We start from the raw sequence: 18,876 nt of genomic DNA on the forward strand, positions 1-18,876 counted from the left end.
CCCTCACTGCCTGCTCCTGGTAGAAGGCTGTTTACTTCTGAACAACAGAAGGCTTGCTTAGATTAACTGCTATTTTAAATACAGCAACTACATGCACCCATCAAACAAGGCACGGTCTTGAAGGCTCATGTGACAACTGGACACTGAAAATTAGGGGTACAAGCTATGGTCTATACCCACTCCCCTGATCCCAGCCTTTCCTGATCAGGGGAGATAAAAACAAGTCACTCCTTAAATGAAGTCCTGATTTTTTCACGGGGCTTTGACCTGACAAAACCCATTGGCTTTTGGCTATTCCTCACTTTAAAAGCCCAAAAGCTTCCCCCTGTCCTGCTGTGACAAAATCCCTCTGCTCAGGTTCAACTCAAGGTACCTGCCTGACTCTGGTGACATCATTGGTGGCATCTGCACACTGAGGGATGTTGCTGGAAAACCAGGGTGGGAGACCAATGTACACTCAGCTCCCCTTCACAACTGCTCCACATTTGTTCTGCAATGGTACCAGCTATTCTGGACACCACAAGGAGGGTTATTTTCACAGATAATCCCAGTTGCCTTACTCAGACTCCAACCTGCAGACAGAGGCTTTGCCCTAGGGAACAAACGGAGCAGAAGTGGAGCAGAGCCAGGCACAGCAGGCATGTGTGACTGCTAGTGAGCACTGAATATTGCCAACCATTATAAAACACAGGAAAATTGCAAGTGGGGCTTTAGCCAGTTTAAACTATCCTGCAGGGAATGCTATCAATAGAAACTAATACATATGCAAGCAAGAGCAAGCTGCCTGGGAAATACAGCACTTTGCCTCCGGTGTCAGATAAACCCCAACACTTACATTGCCCTTGGTCCAGCATTAAGTGCATTATTTAACATACATATATCCCCAAAAGATTCTTCCTGAATATCTACGCAGATTTTATCCTCTCAAGTTCAAAGTTTTAACACACAAGGGCAACATTATGCTTGTAGTCTGAATTAGGAGTGACTGGTTTTGCTTGTCTGGAAATAGTCCAGATTTCTTCCTAAGTACCTGGGAGCAGAATTTGCCCATGTGGAGACATCTCCCAGCCTGGGAGGTGACGGCAGTCTCTTGAGGTTTCTCAGGAGTCTCTATTTAACCATCTTGCCTTGTGCTGTTGTATTGTCACAGACCTGCTCACTCACCTGCTCCTGCTGTTGGTGTAAACTCAATTTGTCTCCCTTTCCCAACCTTTTCCTCCTCTTCCAGCAGAGCTGTTTTGCTTTCCTGTGACATCCCGATTCATGTTTGTGCAAACTCCTGTCCCAGAGCAAGGGGAAGGGCGAGTGAGGGCCCACACACACACAATGGCAGTGCTGTGCCAGGAACAAAGATCCCAACGGGGGTCAGCAGCACAAGTGGCTGTCACCATGTCAGAGCAGCACTCCAGAGGCTGAGCGCTTCCAACTGCGATTCAGATCTGCCATGGAGTTCATCATGTTTATTTAGGCATTACAGGCAATTTCCCAAGCACATGTCTGTCACATTTAGACACAATGGGCTAGCCCATAATTAGGAAGTATATGACCTCACTGCCTTTAATTGGGAGAAGCCGCATCCAATCCATTTCCCATATGATAGAAGGCAACTGGCATTAGGAGGGAAGTTCAGTGTCAGCTGGTAGAACAAGCACAATACCTGCTGTAATGGCCCTCCATTCATCATCAGCCCCTCCACCATCAGGACTTTGTCAATGCTTTGCTCATCAATTTGCTCATGTACCAACACAAGAGATGAGGAGACAGATACTGTGTCAGAGAGAATGATCACAGCCCAGGAAAAAAAGAGGTAAAAAAAAAAGGAGAAAAATCCAGGCACGGCAATTTCCGCTTTGGCAAGGCAGCAGGGCAGGCCCAGGGCCAAAGACAGGGTTAGCCCAAGGGGCTGCAACTCTGCTAACTTTACACCTGCTCATGCCAAGTCAGAATTTAGCTCAGCAGTGTTTGCTGTAGGCCAGACGAAGAAAATATTGAAGACTGCAATACCAGCAAAAGTCAATAATAAAGAAAAGTCCATTTGTCATAGGAATATGCAGCAAAGAACTCCAAATTCTGCTACATGTATCCTACTGCACAGAAAGTACAATTGTGGCCTGGTTAAGGGAAGACAGACACACCTCTACCTGCACTGCACCGCTCCTGACTGTGGGACAGGCCACAGAGCTACGACCCACCCAGGCACAGCTTCCCAGAGAAACACAGGTGCTGTCAGTCATTCCAAACAGTCCCTCGCCCTTCCAAGGGATCTGTGCTCAGGCCCATGACATCCTGCCAACTGATGTTTTTTTCCAAAGAGGGAGGAGAGAGAGTAAAAGATACTGTATATTGACTACACAAAAAATTGTTATTGCTTTCATTTATTTTTTCAACTCTGATAGCAACAGAACCTGCAGCTCTGCTACACTGAGAACTGGATAAGTTCAAGAGATGGGGAGAAGAACATGCAAAACAAGCATTAGATAGGAGGGAGGCTCACATTCACTCCATCACCAGGAACTTTCCACACCTTTAAAACCAGATCCCAGGCCAGTCATTACAGTTACTTGTGTTGGCTACTCTGTTTCACCTGCATGAAAAAAAAATCAGCCCCACTCCCTCGGATATGAGCAGCTCCTCTATTCAGCTAACAATCATATCACCGGGAAAGAAGCAGAAGTGAAAATTCCGGACAAAATTCAAAATCTTCATTTCTCAGGAATTTCCAGTATTGAAAAACAAATATATAAACAGCCAGACAGAGAGATGGACAGGTTTTCAGCTTGGTTTGGGATGAAAAGCTAAGATCTCAGACCATTTTCTGGAACGAAATACTTGATTCCGTTTTTCATCAAAAAGTACTAGCAGATTTCCATCTTTTTCTTCTCTCTGTCAGACCTGCTAATTGCTTGGTCTTTCCTGGCTGACAGATTTTACTGAGGAATCAGAGAATATAAGTGAGGTGAGACAAGTACTCAGGCACAAGGAAATGCACTAGGTAGGTAGAAATTGGGGATAAAACCAGCCAACTATACCACGTCACCATCTGAATGCTGTTCTTAGCACAGCTAATGAGTTCTAACACCAAGAAACTGGCCTCTGAGAGACAGCCAAAACTGCAGGAGCTGTAGCAAGGCCTCTTGCTTCCTTCCACTCACAGTTCCCCCCTTCATGCCTACGCTACAAGAACCTGCTTCTCCACGTGGCTTCTGTCGCTTTCTGTCTGCTCTCGGCCTGCTTCAGTTTTCCACTGGCATCCCAGTTCATAGGGCTCATTCCATACTCCTGTCCCAGTTTTCCATGGGAAACTAAAAGACCTGGCTGGACGGGTTACTACAGCACTGCTGATCTGTATTCCAAGCTCAGCTGGGGGAACAGACCTCAGCAGCCTCCAGCCACAGCTCCAGGATACAGAGCTGGGCCAATGAGGGACAGAGAAGCTGCCTGCTTACTGCTTCCAGCAGACGTAAAACACAGCTCCCAGTGTGTGCTCCCAATAAAGAGGGGCTGCAGGGGTGGAATTAACAGCCCCCGAGCACATCATGTGCAGGATTGATGGGTTAAATAAGCAGCGAACACAAAGAGCAAACATGCAGAGCAAACATGCAGAGCAAACATGCAGAGCAAACATGCAGAGCAAACATGCAGAGCAAACATGCAGAAAGAGGCAGCAGGCGCTGGCCTGGAGTGGCTCTGGAGCCAGGGAGCCGCTCTGTGTTCTGGGAAGGGCAGGGCAGCCCACAGCCACGGCACACAGCTCTCCAGGGGTGCTGCTGCTCTGGCTCCGAGGCAGCACACGCCAAAGCCACCGGCAGCCCGAGAGCAGGGGTTGGTGCTGGTGGAGCGGGCAGAGATGGCACTGGGAGGTGTGTGCAGCCCACAGCCGTGTGCCCATGGGCTGGGGGAGCCCCAGGGGCGTGGGGAGGGATGTCAGCCACAGGAACGCGCTGCCGGCAGTGCACATGGCTAAAGAGTGGAAGAGAACATCATTTCTTTAAACTCATCTTGCATTCAGCCAGCTGCATATAAATTTCCCTCTATCTCATCAAGCTCTCACTGTTTGGCCTCCTCTGACTGATATTGGCTCATCATACTTAATCTAGGGTGAAATTTCCTCGTCTGAGCTAAATTACTCGCAGCCATCAAGGGAAACGATATTTATTTTTCGTGGGGCTAATGACCTGTCCCCCAGACCCACCCACTGATGGTTATTTACTAGGGCCCAGATGCTTGGGCTCAAAATGAGTGCTAATGTCAGCGGGGGCCATTCCTCATCCAGGGCTCTGATTGAATTGGAGCGATCCCATTGACATTGACTCGGTGACTTTTAAGGCCATTACCCTCAGCTAGAGATGAACCTCTCATCATTGCTCCGACACTGACAGCTGATTAGCGACAAATTACAAGCGAGAAGAACCTCAGACTTCGTTGGGTGAGGGAGGGGTGGGGGGGAGGAAGAGGAGGAGGGATTTGGAGGAGGTGTGGGGAATGTAAAGAGTCAGGAAGGTGGAGTGAGGAGCAAAGGAAAAGGAAAGAGTGGGAGGGGATAGCCACACCCAGGAGCTGATGCAGCCTGTTGGCACTGGTGCTGCTCCACAGGCTTTTGCTGAATGTAGAACAGGGCCCGCAGCCAAAGGCTGGAGAGAGGCAAAGGCACATGCTGACCACGGAAAGCTGGGATCAGAGCAGAGCTGGGAGGAAAAACCTCCACTTCCAGTTCAGCATGTGAAGGATGGACAGCAGGGCCATACACAGCTGGGTGGTCACAGTGCCACGTGGCGGGGGGCACACAGACAGCTTGGTGACCATGCACCGGCTCCCAGGAACCACGGGGCTCATGAAGACAGAAAACACTCCAGGAGAGCAAAGGCAAGAGCTTCCTGACAACCCTGACAAGTGTTTCACTCACAGCATTCCCAGTGCTCTTGGTGAACAGACAGTAACAGCAACACAAGCAAATGCACTGTCAGTGTGACCTGTTTTGCCAAGCACACTGATACCCGAGTTTCTCTTTTCATCACTCTTATACTATCTGGAAATATAGTTTTAATGACACTGGGCCACACTTACAGTTTTATTCCTAACCATAGAAATGCAGCCAAATGCTCTCATGTCAAACACAGGAGCAGCCAGGAACTGGCACCAGCCTCCTGTGCCAGCTCCTCCAATAGAGTTGAGAGTGGGTGTCATTTTAAAGCTGTCAGAGAAAGAGTTCATACCTTAAAGAAAATGCTACCCACTGTGGATACAGCTCTTCTTATCCAGATGATTCTTGAGGCAAACCATGCTCCCCTAAATAAAGGGGAATATTTTTAGTGACACCATTAATATAGATGGAGCCATCCTGAAAGGCATTACAAGGAGGCTTGTTGCCCTGCAGTCCTGCAGGCTCGCTGACTCTTCACAGCTCACAAAACACCAGGCCCATTTCAGAGAACAAGTGGCATGAAATACAAACGAAGAAAATGCTTGCGAGGCTGAACTGCCACGGTCACAACTGCCCTCTCCGAAATAAAACCTGGCTCTGGGTACTTGGCAAACAAATGCAGTATGTCTAAGTGCAGCCCGTCCTTTCTGTCAGCTGAGACCTGAACCCCAAATGGACCTTCAGCAGCAGTCACTGGGTTGGAATCTCAGCCCTCAGCTGAAGCAAAGTGCTCTAAGGGACCTCGAGCCTGCAGCCAAACCTCCCGTTGTTGCTGCTGCACAGCTGCATCTGGCACCTGTCTGCCACTGTTCCTGAGGAAAAGCAGCCACAGCAGCTGCACTGCTCTCCTCTCTCCTCTCCACACCAGTTCTCTCACTGATTTCAGAACTGATTTCGCTAGGAAAGGTGGCACACACTGATTCCTGTCCCACCTCCTGTCCTGCGTGTCCAACACTCCATGGCTTCCACACGACATCCTCTGAGGGAACACAGCCTGACTTTTTTGGCATGTGCATAAGCCATGGCAAGTGCATCACCCTGAGGGATGTGCTAAGGGATGAATGTCTGACCCTTATGGGAAGTTCCCTGCAGTATTGCCCAGGCTTTAAAAGGTCCTGGTTGCAAAACATCCACCTCAGAGACCACTCCATGAGGTCATCACCCTCAGTGAGGTTCTCCTCATACAGGGAACTCATATTTCTGTTAAATTCCTCTTATCCAGTTTCCATCTGCCCACCCATACCAGTCCATCAGCCTGCAGGGAACCCACCTGCCCCATCAGCACAGGCCAAACCTGCTTCAAGAGAAAGCACTGCCAAACCATTACCTTCCAGCACTGCACACAGCACTGCAGAGCTTCTCTCTCCTAAAGTAAAACAACACAGACCTGAAACACTTGACAGAAATACAGCAAACTTTCTACAGACAACAGACTGGGTTTGATAAGCTCTTTTGGAAAGGAATGCAAAGAAAAGCTTCCCTGTCTTGCAATAAGGTCAGCATATTCAGCTGGTGTGGCAGGCAGGAACGTGTATGGCTTCCACCTTAAGGAATTCTTTCCCCAAGAACCGGACAAACTGAGGAGCTTTTCCCCTCAGAATTAATTTCCCTAACAAATACAGCACTGTGGGGAGTTTGTTATCTCTTAGAATAGAAATATAAGTAATAGGAGCAAATTTAGCAGACAGCTGGCCAAACAAAACAGAATCCATTCACCAACTGCAGCATCACAACACCTGGTCACTAAACTGCATCTCAGAGCTCTCAAATAGTGTGAGAGGTCTCATACCATCCCTTAAAAAAAATAAAAAAATCACAAAAAAGACAAGATTTCTTGCAAAGCATTGTGCACAAGGCAACTGACCCCTGGCTGTGGGAGGAGGTGTGAGTGGAGCTGCCAGGTAGGAGCAGCCTGGCTCTGGGGCTGCGGAGCGCAGCGGGGAGCTGGGGCAGCTCTGGCTGCCTGGCTGTGCTGCACAGTTGCTGGGGTGGGTCTGTCCAGCCACGCATCCAAATGGGCTAATGCTCCCCTGCCCAGCCTGATTGGTCAATTTGGGTGACATATTTTGGGCAGTTCTGCTTACTCAGTGACTGCAGCTTACACCCCGTCCACAAATCCCCATCTGCAGCTACAGATGGCCCACGGTTTTTTGTCTTCTTCCCCTCTCCATTGTGTCAAACAGCTCCTGGAGGATGGAGAGCAGAGGCAGAGATGCAGGGTTGCTGCGTTCTGCCACACAAGCAAGGTAGACATTAAATTCAACATAAGTAAAGAACTCCAAGTTCTGAACCTGCAAACTGGCTGCTCTGTGCTGCAAAAGCCCTTTTCTCCAAGTCCAGCTCACACACAGAGCACAGCCCAAGAGCAGCAGTTAAACACCGTTGTAGGACAAACTAGGAAAAAATCCTGCTGAGTTTTTAACTGCACAAACTGGATTTTTCCTTTAGTGTTTAATGCACTTTATGCCGGACTGTGTAAAATATTCTTTTTTTCTGCACCTTATAAGGAATGATAAGACTTACCAAAACCTGGGAATACTTCACAAAGCCTGGAAGATCTGGTGAAATGTCACGAGAAAATCCAGTTTTGTCTGTGTTGCAAAATACCCACCTGTCTTTTCACATTGCCTCATTCCTAGCTCTCCATTTTCTACTGCACTACTCATAGTGACACACAAAATGAAAAAGACCTGTTTCACCACTCATCCAGTCTCATCTCTCTCGACCTCTGGTGAAACTAGACCCAAACCAGGGGAAATGAGTGGAACAGAGAAGATTGAAGATACAGATGTCCATACATACACTCAGGCACACACTGCCCCTTTCAACCTGGCTGTGCTGCAAGGAGGAGGGGATTTACCTGTACAGCACCACTTAATGCTGGGCTGTTAGTGCTGCCAGCCAAAATGTTCTCAAACCCCAGGGCCTTTGTCTAGCCATGTATTTGTTGTTATTTTTAATGGTTATTAACACTGTTACCTTCAAAGCAAGGAAGTGAGGGTGCAGAGCCTAACCATGCTCCAGTTCTGCAAGGAATTACACATGCATTTACATTTCAGATCAGGCAAAGCAAAGCCTTGTCCTCCTCCCTGCATTATTCAAGTGCCTCTCCTGTCTTTCAGTGCTTTATACTACAAATATGTATCCTCCTTCTATTTGTTTGAGCCTGTGTACTGCAAAGCCCTGCACTTGTAGAGGCCCACCTTGCACACCATTAGTGGCATTTATTTTACATTAGCCCTACTCTGAAAACACATTTTGTGGGATATTTTGCCAGCTGGGCCCAAAACTATTAATCCATTTTTAAAATGAAGACCATTTTGTTTTTAATCACACACTTCTATTTTGAGTTGGGTGCACTGTAATCCATGGAGTTCTGTAATTTTCCACTTCATTTATTTTGGATTTAATGAGCTGGTAATAATGTATATTTCCAGCTGAAATGACTGCCTGAAATGTGGAGCAGAAAGTCACAGAAGTAAAGAACTTGGGCAGGGAACATTGCTGCCAGAAGTTTTATGGAAATAAATTCAGCAACATTAAGACACAGAAGATTCAAGAGAAATCTGCCAGCTATCGCAGAGTGAAAGCCATGGATAAGTGCTGGTTTTCCCTTTTTATTAGTTTTATTAAAATATTTTGGGTACTAACTGCTGTGTTAGGCTAGACCATTGAAGAAGTCCTGTTGCAACTCAGCAGAGCACCAATTACAGCCACGATTTCTGAGTGCAGAGAGGAAATCCCCTTGTCATTAAAGCCTTTGGCCAAGCTCCCATTGGAATCAGCCTGGGAAGACCTGGATGATGCACCTTCCAAGTCAGGCTCTTATTCTCCAGGTGGGCAGCTTGGACAGGGGGGTGATTTTTCAAGGCTCTGAGCAACCAGCTTTGGAAGATGCTTGGAAATTAGGCCACTTAACCAGATGTACAAATATGGGGCACTGTTTTGTACCTTGAAGTTCTTTCACACATCACAGACTCAAACGGCTCTTCCTCTACTCCAGGAGAGCAGCAATTTCTTGCTGAGCAACAGCAACCAAAAGTTTCACCTGTTAAACATGGTCATGTCTGGTGTGTGTTCTTCTGCTCCCTCTGGGCAATTACAATTGACACTGTCATGTCATTCTACCTTCAAAATCCTTTCTGGTTTGCCAGAGATGGCAAGGATCGAATAGATACGAAGTAGCTTTGCTTCATGGGAAAACACACTGGGTTTTCAACTTGGTTAATTTTCAAAAATTCCAAAGAGCTGCATCTTGTTGTACAGTACCTTTTGAAATATAACAATAGGTACCAAATCACCTCAGCTGTCCCCTCTGGATCAGTCCCACGCAGTGCCAGAGAAGGGGCAGCACTCAGAACCGCTATCTTAGACCAACATGTTCACTGTCAGCAGACACGAGCCAAATGTTGTGTCTGGCGTGGTCCTCCCAGCCAGGATCCAGCCCGGTCATGCTGTGTCATCTATTGCTCAAGAAGGAACTCGGCAAAAAAAATCCTAGTCTGCCTCTTTAACAGTGAAACTGCTTTTAAAGATGATGTTTAAATCATTAGTTTAAATGCTACATTCACAGTCCTGCTCTGCAAACAGAAAACAAAAGCTGATTAGCCAAAGACATTTTCCTCTGTAATTAGATTCACTCCTCAGTTAAAAAAAAAAAAAAAATAAAATAAAAAAACCAACAAAAAACCAAAACAAAACAACACAAAATTGGTAAGGAAAAAAAGTCATGTGGTATATTTTCCCCGCTCTTCTCAGAGTCCTCTGAATAATGTGATTGTGCTAATTGGTACCCATTAGGGCAGGAATCAGAATCCCACTGCCCCAAATACGCTGCCTTTTCCTGATAATTACAGTGCCAGCAAATGACCCCCCAACAATTTCAGGCTTAATCACAGAGAATCCTATATATAGTGTAATGCTGCGTTATTCAAAAAGGTAATGAAATTCCAGGAAACATCAGATGCAGCAGGTACATGAAGATAATTTTGTTTTTATAACCAATTTCAGTCAGATAAATACTAGAATCCTTTCCAATTTTCCCCCCATGAAACTAAAGTGTCACTGAGATTTACAGCCCCCTCAAGTTCTCTTTTCAGAGGAACATTCATTTACATAAACAGATAATCCTAGATAAAAATTTCCATTAGACAAAGGTGAAATGGATCAATTTTCTCTGCCAAGACAAATCTTAAATCTTAAACAGATAGGGTCATTATTACACCAGGCCCATTTCAGAAATAATGTATTAAAAAAAAAATCAGCCGATAGCAGCCATTTCCAGCTTTCCAATTATCTTTAAGAAAAGCTTATTCTGTGGACAATAAAGCACATTACTGCACAATATGATACAGTCCATAAAGATCACAATGTTTTATGAAAGGTTAAAGAAAGCTCAGCACATTTAGGGGAATGTCATAACCCACAAAGTCTTTCAAGACTTAACCAGATCCTCGTGCAGGCTGTGCCAATGCTGTGCTGCCCTCCTGCCTTCACAGCAGGGCACGAGGGAGCATCTGGAAATTGGGGGGTCCCGTGCTGTCCCACGGCAGGGGACAGAGGTGCTGGCACAGCTCCTCTTCCTCGGGGAGGGAGTGCTTTACCCACCCCTACTCCATGTGCCAGGGAGGAAGGGATGGGCGCTGAGGACAGCACACCACGGGGTCCCTCTGCCCTTGTCCTCACCCCACCAAAAGCTTTTCCTCAGCCCCCAGGGACACCTGGCACACACAGAAACACGGACAGAGGTCACCGTGCTGGCCCTGCCCGCTCCAGGAGAGGCTGAGCACTACCATGGAAGGGGCAGGACTCCAGCCTCTCCTCCCCAGCACCCAGCTCTGCAGCTCCTGCCCCGGCTGCAGGGGAAGGCAGCAAGGCCGGGCAGGCACGGCAGGAACACCCTCCCGTGGCAGGGCGGCCACGCTGTTCTCCAGTGTCACACAAGTTTGTCAGGCCCCTGGGAATGGAGTTTATGAGGAGTGACAACAGCAAGGGGGAAGTGCCAGAAATCACTGCCTAATAGACACAGCAGTCAAAGCAAAACAAGCAGCAACTTACCCGACTCGATTTTTCATCTAAAAGGAATCAGATTTATTTGCCATTTAACTAACTGCTCCTTAGAGCCAGCACATGGGGAACAGGGAGAGGAGTACTATGGGACTGAGTGATACCTGGGCTAGTGGCAGGAAACAAGATCCCATCACAAGAGATAACCTGCAGGAAAGCTTTATCCTGCTCAGTGCTAAATCCAGTCATACAGAGCCCTAAGCCAGCTCAGGATCACAGGTGAAAAGGCTGCACAAATCCCTGGGAGTGCTTTAGGGCTGAAAGCTCAGTGGGACAGAGGCTGCCATTTGCCCTCACAGCAGCCAGCACCCAGGATCTCCGAGTCCTCTTCTCCCTGGCCACCACCACAACGGCTAATGCCAAAACTATGGAGCAACAGCAACTCATTCCCCTCTGGAAGGAAGGATATCTTCCATCTAAATGCAATAAATATGGGAAACTGCACCAGAAATTCTCAAAGTTCTCTTCAAGGCTCTTATGGTTCAGCCACCAAAAACAGACACATGCCAAACATCAAAAGCAAAGTCTAATTATCTGGAATACCTAATTGTTAATCAAACAAATCTTTGCATCATACAAATCTTTTCATTGCTGAGCAGCAATGAAAAGTCCCTTCCTGCAGTGCTAGAAATGCTTTTAGAGACATCAGGAGAAAAACCTGACGTGACCCAGCTAAGCCATTAGATTGTTCACTACAGCTCTATCAGCTCACCAGAGAGCTGGCAGCTAAAAGATTAACACCTCTCTGATATCAGTTCCAGTCAGATTTTGTAAGCCATGTTTGTGCTTCTATTTCTGTCCTACGAGAACATGACAGAAAGCCTGTTGTCACCTTCATCAGCTTGAAACTACTTGTACACTACTAAAACAATCACTTTGTGCAGAATTTCTGAATGACTACTGAAACTGTAACAGAATGCCTTCTGTATAAAAAAGGGGATCTTCTCTAAAGCGAATAAATGCCCCAATGCTACACTTAAATTAAAAATAATCACAGAAAACACATCTGGTCTAGCCCACCTCAAACAGCAAAGAGCCCAGAAACAACAGCACTTGTTTTCAACTTTATCAACTCTCTTAGCCCATGTGTAAATCACTACAAAGATAAAGAAGCAACTCATCTCTACCAGCCCTCTCTTTCAGACACACACTGCTCTCACTGTCTGTGCTGGATAAGAGGTGTGACATTTTCAAGAGGGACAGTGTTTGACTTGCAATGGGTCTATGCTGAGAGGAACAGATCTCCAACAGGTGCATGATTTACTGACCACTGTGCAGAGGTCAGTGTAGAGCAGGGACTTCAGTTGTCCAAACAGGGGTCATTGGATCACCCTTCAACTCGAGATCTGGTCCCACACACTACTAAATAAAAGCCAGAAAAAACCCAAACAGCCCAAGCAGGCTTCTCCTATGAAGCAAGACAACTGCAGCGGATCAAGATGGGGTCTCATCTGTCCTGTTGTGCAACATTTCAGCAGAATTTTATTTGGCTGAAGACGCAGAAATCACATGAAAAGAAAAATAATGTTGATTTCCAAAAGTGTCAGGCAACGTGATTAAAACTGTCAGGAGCAGCAATCAGCATGGCTTGAATACTTAGAACTTGTAGTTCACTACAAGACAGTACATGCCCAGCTTCATAATTTCAGAAAATGGCTTTAATTTTGAGCTGAGAAAATCTTTCAAGTAGAGCCATACTTCCTTTAACTGCTATCAGAAACTTTTTTAGTGTGTGGAAATACTTACTATTGCCATCACTGGTATATCACTCATAACATCTAATGATGTGGAGATTGTTGCCTTATAAAATTCACAGCTGGGTAGCTACATGGCTCAAGGCTAAAACCTATTTTAAATCCAGTGTTTTAGGAGGGAGGATGTTTATTAAAACATTTTGCCCATTAAAAATATATGACACATCATCGGTCATTCCATGTGATGCAGTGCCAGCCCTTTTTTAGGCAGTCCACTTGGGATGACTGCCGAAAACCTGGCAAGTCTGTTTGACAAGCCCACATCCTAATAATTTACTCATCCATCAAAAAAAAAAAAAAAAAAGGAGGAAAAAAGGGCATTTCAGCAGCCTGGAAGAACCTCAGCAGTCCCTCTGACATGGTGTGCCCAGAACTTGCTTGCACACACAGCCACAGTTGGTCTCTTCACGCTGACAGTCCCACACTGACATGCCTGCTTGATCTCCTCATGGCACAAGTTACACTGACATAATAATGAGGCTGCAGGTCTTTTTTCCTGTTGAGATTTTTTTGGAAATGTGGTGGAGAGAGAAATGTTGATAAATATTCTTTCAGCGACTCCACGGGCATTTGGCATCTGCTCCCATGAAGTGATGCATGTTGTAACCTGGAGAATACAAGGATGGATACTCTGAGGCTAAACAAGAAACCCAAAATCACTGTCTCTTCTACCACTCCCCATGTGCACTGTGTGAGGAGAGACGCTGGGACTGCACAGGAAGGACACCCTTGTCATGGGTGAATGTCTCTCTCAAACAAGAATTCCCTCTGAAGCCAGTGGGATCACTCAGGGAGGGACTGATCACTAACCACCTGATCCCACCTTACAGACAGCTGGCACATCAACTGCTGTTTGAGAAAGTTGTCTGAAAAACTGACACGAGGTTGAAGCTGCTTGGATATGGAGAGATGGACACGTGGCCAAGGTCATCTATTCTCTCAGGTTACTGCCACCCACCCTGCAGCTCCCTCTCAGCCTGCCTGGCAGCAGCAGGTCTCTCCATGACCTGAGGAACAGGGCAGCCCTTCCCAGCTGCCTGCAGCAATGCTTCCATTGGGATTTTGCCTCCTGCAGTGGCACAGCCAGCAAGGTCAAGCAGGAACTAAGAGGTCTCACTCCCTGAACTGCTGATACAGCTTCTGGATACTCAAGGAGGGTGAGGATGAGAGCAAACTGGACTGCCTGAACACAAGCAGGATGGCAGGTTCCCAGATCCAAGGTTGCAGCCAGGTTCTGTGTGGTGTTTGCCCTGTCAGGCCTAGCCAGACTTCTCACAGGTGGCAGAGTTACTTGCTCTTCCTGCTCAGTACACAGAAGAGAGAGCCAAGCAGAGAACAAGAGCTGTTAAAATGGCTTTCCTACTGCAGCAGAGGTTGCTCTGGGAAGTTCAATACAGTCATGTCCTGGGGCCCCAAGAAAGCACAAGCCATCCAGTATGTCTTGGTTCTGAGACCCCAGCTGAGCCTTTGCTCTGGACTAACTCTCCAGCAAAAGGAACACCATGTTTTATATTTGAAACAGGAATGTCACCCCTGCTAACAACCAGGAAAATAACCCTGACCTCATGGCACATTCCCTTGTCTGACAAAGCATGGATACTGTTATTCATATTTGTACTGTACAAATGTTCCCAAAATGTCAGCCTTTCCTAATGACCCTAAAGAGACTGAAAATTGAAGTGCAGTTCTGGGCAGGGAAGCGACTCTATTAAAAAGAGACAGAGGGAGCCTGTGGCCATTGCCCATAGCTGTTCCGAGCTGCCTTCCAAGTCCTATATATTAACCAAGCCTATGCACAAAAGCCGTGTTTTTAACTACTGTCAGCACTGCACAGTCACTCCAGCAGCAATCGAGCAAGCTGTTCTGCCTCATGCCTCATCACCATTTCTCACACTCTGCATCAAAGCACCAACATTAGCCAATTCAGCTGCCCTTCAAACTTCCAGCTCCAGTCAGGAGGAAGCATCTGCGGCCGTTCAGCTCCTTGTGAGGCTGCCGAAAAAATCCCAGCTTGCCAGGAATAGCCAAAGTAGCCCAGCCCGATGGCTCTCCACGACATATGGCCCTGGGACAGGCCAGAGAGCTGTGAGCAGCGCCCCATTCCTACACTGCGCTGCGGCTCCCACTCCAACCCCCTCCCGGCAGCACGGGTCAGCTGCAGGCTCTCCCGGGCACTGCTGCCGCTCAGATGCCGTGAGCAGCAGCTGCCAGCGGGGGAAGAGGCACCCTTCACTTGTGGGGAAGATCACTTCCCAGTGACACGGCACAGGCTGGCACCACAGCGCCCTGTGTGCTGCTGAGCACAGGGCTTGCACTCCAGCAGTCACTCCGACGGCAGGAATGCCGTCAGAAGGCATCCATCAGCTCAGCAAACTGGAGGAGAACAGGAAGCAGGATGAAGATGGGCTTTGGGCGAGAGTACCACACCTCTAACTGCCCACAGCTGAGCGTGCCCAGCGCAGACAGGGAGTTCAGTCGCTGCCGCCTTTGTCCCAGAACAGACTGTGCTGCCGTCATTCCAAGGTCACAGAGCAAGGAGCACAAGTGGAACAGAATCCTCAAGCCTGGTCAAATCCAAGTGCTCTGACAGCACTTTTGGGACATGCTGATGAGTCTCGTATGACTGACTGATGAGATGCAGTACACAGCATGGTTTGTGAGTCGAAGGAAATGGCAAGGAGAATGCAACTGGAGAACAACAGAGCAAAATCCCCAAAAATGCTTCTAAGACTGGGAAACAATCTTCTATGGACCTTGCTTAAAGTTTGACAACTTAAAACCCAACACATTAGCTTAAGTATATGGAATTAATAGATGAGATGGACAAATAATTTGAAGAAAAAAGGCGAAAATCGGGCAGGAGAGCAGGCTACCAGTTTCCTTCTCTCTCTTCTCTGCAGAGAGCTTTTAGTCCAAATAATGGCTAAGGAGGAGCATTCCAGGGCTCCCAGGCCAACATTGAGATGGGACTGGGGCATCTACTATCATGAAAAGTAGCCAAAAGACATCACAAAATAATGGAATAAACATAATTGGAGGGCTTGGCTATATACTGTACTTGGTTCTTCACCGACTTCCCAGCACTTCACCCTTCCCATACACTGCCTTCTCCACACATCTTGGCACTTAAGAGTCTCCATGACTTAAAGAACCCAGATAGAGAATGAGGATGAGAGAGGGAACATGAACTGTGTGTCAAAAAGATGATGTGATTCCAATTTTGGTAATTAAAATAATTGAGGAAAATCTAAAGTCTCCTAAGACAAACTAGAGTAGCAAAGGCAAAAACCCAATCCTGGCAGGCAAGCAACAATATCCACAGTGCAGTCAACAAAAAGACAATAATTTCCTCCCCATTTCCTGTATCTTTATGAAGCATTTTCAGAGGCAAGGTAAACCTGTATTTTCATATCTCCAATTTTCAAACTATACCACTGCTACTTAGCAGAGATTTTGGCATCTAGCAAGACAGCCAGGAAAAAAAAAATCATGATTTGCATGTGCTCATCTTGGCAGACGAGGAAAAAAACAAGGCAAAAGGAGGTACAGTGAGATGATCCCAAGTGCCAGCACCCAGGCCTTGTTTGGGATTAAAGCAGCACTTCAGGGATCAGGTGTAAGAGTGCATTAAAAGTCTGGGAGAGTCCAATTGATTTCAGCATAGAAATCCTCACCAGAGCCAAATGAGAAGTTGTAAGCACGACCACAGACACACAAACAACTACCTATAGCAGTCAGTCAGCAACAGTGAGGATTTATAACAGAACCCACAACCACAGGATGACTTTACAGAAAACCTGTTCTGACTTTTAAGTGTTTTGGGAACACGATCCCCTTTGGGACATCTCCTGTCAGACTCTGACTGGGTGAGGGGAGCCTAGGACTTCTGCAGGAATGGTCTGGTTCTTTTTTAGCAATGTCCAAATCCCACATGCTTCTCCAAAAGTGAAATGAGCTTATGGGCCAAAGCTGTCCACAATTCCTGGAGTTTCACCCTCATTATAAATACATCAGCTAAACTCAGCACAACCAGAAAAATAAAACATCTCTAGTCAAAACAGTTGGTCTCAAAATGCCTTCTGTCATAGCATAAATTCCAGCTGGGATAAAATTATATAGGCAGGCTGGAGTTAAGGAGACCTTTCAATATGAAAACCAAAAAACCCACACCCCATGGCCCAAGAATTCAGGACTCCACACAAAGGACTTTTTTTCCTCTCCCATTTTCACTGGAAGCAGACTGTTCCGCTAGGAAACACCATCCCACACGATTAAGCAGCACTGCAAACGGCTTCTATCTTTCCCTGAAAATCCCTTAAATTCTCAACCAAAATTCCTTTACTTCCACCTTCAGAACCTACCCAGAAGAAAGCCATTTGTCAATTACTTCCAGTTCTTTTGGTTTAGGACTCTATTACGTTGCACAATTGTTCATGTGCATCTGCTCAACACGGAGGGAAAAGATGTTGCTAAATTGGCAGCAGAGCAGTGGGCTGGGCAGGAGAGGTGCCTTCTCCATTGTGTGCATGGGGAGGTTCTGCTGACTGCAAGCACTCGCACGGCAGGAGAGAGCCCCAGTGCCATCCCTGCTCTTGCTGTTGGCAGCTGTTCTCTTATCACCAAAGAGAATTTATCGCACCACTGACAGATGCCGAGACTCAGGAGCTGGAGCTGAAAGCCAAGGGGATTGAATCAGAAAACAAAAACGCCCCCCCCCCCCCCCAAAAAAAATATTTAGAAAGAGGAAGGAAGAGCCCTACCAAACCAAGTCACTTCAGTGCACACAGCGCACAGCACCTCTCCGTGGGGAGAGCAGAGAGCCGGAGTCACCGCGGCAGCTGTCAGGCAATGTGGCTCAGGCACTCCTGGAAGCTGCTCAGCACTCAGCTGAGGAGCTGCAGGAAACCACGGACAGCTTAGCCACAAAAAGCCTAACAGGGACAGTGTGAGGAAGGAAGACCTTCAGGGAAGAGGGTCTTGAAATCAAGCTTTCTTGGTATTAAGGTCGTTATTGAACACAAGGTACTTGAGTTCCCAATGCTGTCTCCTGAAGGGAGCTGGTGGATCAGGGGTGTCCCAGGATTTCTGTTCTTACACACACACACGTTCTCTCAAAGCCTCTTTGACTCCCACACAGCTACGAACCTTATTTTCTTATATTTGACTCCCCCGTGTACCAACATCCCAGAGGCCATTCCACAGCAGCTTCAGCCCCTTCCAAGAACAGGAGACAGAATCCCTGCATTGCACAAGACAAGGGGCTCTAGTATCTCCCTTTCCTGGTGTCATGTCAGTACACACGCAGTGCACACATGGCCCTGTGCACGTGGATACCGAACCAAGAGCACTTTACACACATGAGCAGCTACATGGCCTCTGTGCCCACAAACCAGTGTCTGTACTCAAGCCACAGGCTTTGCATTGAAACACCCCTGCACACAGCATCCCAAAATATCCCTCCTCCCTCCCATCCCCAGGGAAAGCACAGCTGTGTTTATCACATGCAAAGAAACCCCGAGCTATGCACCGACACGGCTACGGGCATGATGCAAAGGAAGACAGGGATGTCTTCCACCAACATTCCCGAATGCATTTTCCCTACCAAGGCAGGCTGGTAACACCTTTCATCCCTGGACACTAGTCTGCCTTTCACGGAAAACTCCAAACAAGCTAAGTTCTCCACACGAGCACATTCCAACAGTGGTAAAAGGAGTCCCAGGGCACCTCCCATTTCTTTACTTGTAACAAACCCATGAAAAGCCCCCAAACAAAACTCAGGAGGAGGCGTTTTGCCGGGCACTTCAGACGATGATCAAACACGGAGGCACAGCAACTTGAGGGACACCAGCACCGCCCCGATGTGCACTGGTAGGTGTCTGCAAGGCCCGGGCCCCGCCGGTGCGCCCCCAAGTTCTACGGAACGAGGATGAGGATGAAAAGGCAGCCCGAGGCTGCCAGGAGGCAGGTCCAGGTGCGGCGGCAGGACTGGCGGTAGCGCGGAGCCAGGCTGACACCTGGAGGGAAAGCTGGGGATGAACCGGGAGGATGCTGACAGGGAGCGCCGTGTCCTGAACCGCCTGCCTCGGGTCCTCCTGTCACCCCCCTCTGCCCCCGCCCCCGCCCGACCCGCTGCAG

General features: G+C 47.5%; 1 long non-coding RNA gene across 1 annotated transcript in view; it reads right to left on the reverse strand.

Moving 5' to 3' along the window:
• LOC135412593 (uncharacterized) overlaps positions 1-18,876 on the reverse strand; it is a 227,612-nt gene that overhangs the window by 206,257 nt on the left and 2,479 nt on the right. The gene's annotated exons all lie outside the window — the stretch shown is intronic.

Source organism: Pseudopipra pipra, chromosome 4, assembly GCF_036250125.1.
Source record: "Pseudopipra pipra isolate bDixPip1 chromosome 4, bDixPip1.hap1, whole genome shotgun sequence".
In the NCBI taxonomy this organism is placed as follows: Eukaryota; Metazoa; Chordata; class Aves; order Passeriformes; family Pipridae; genus Pseudopipra; species Pseudopipra pipra.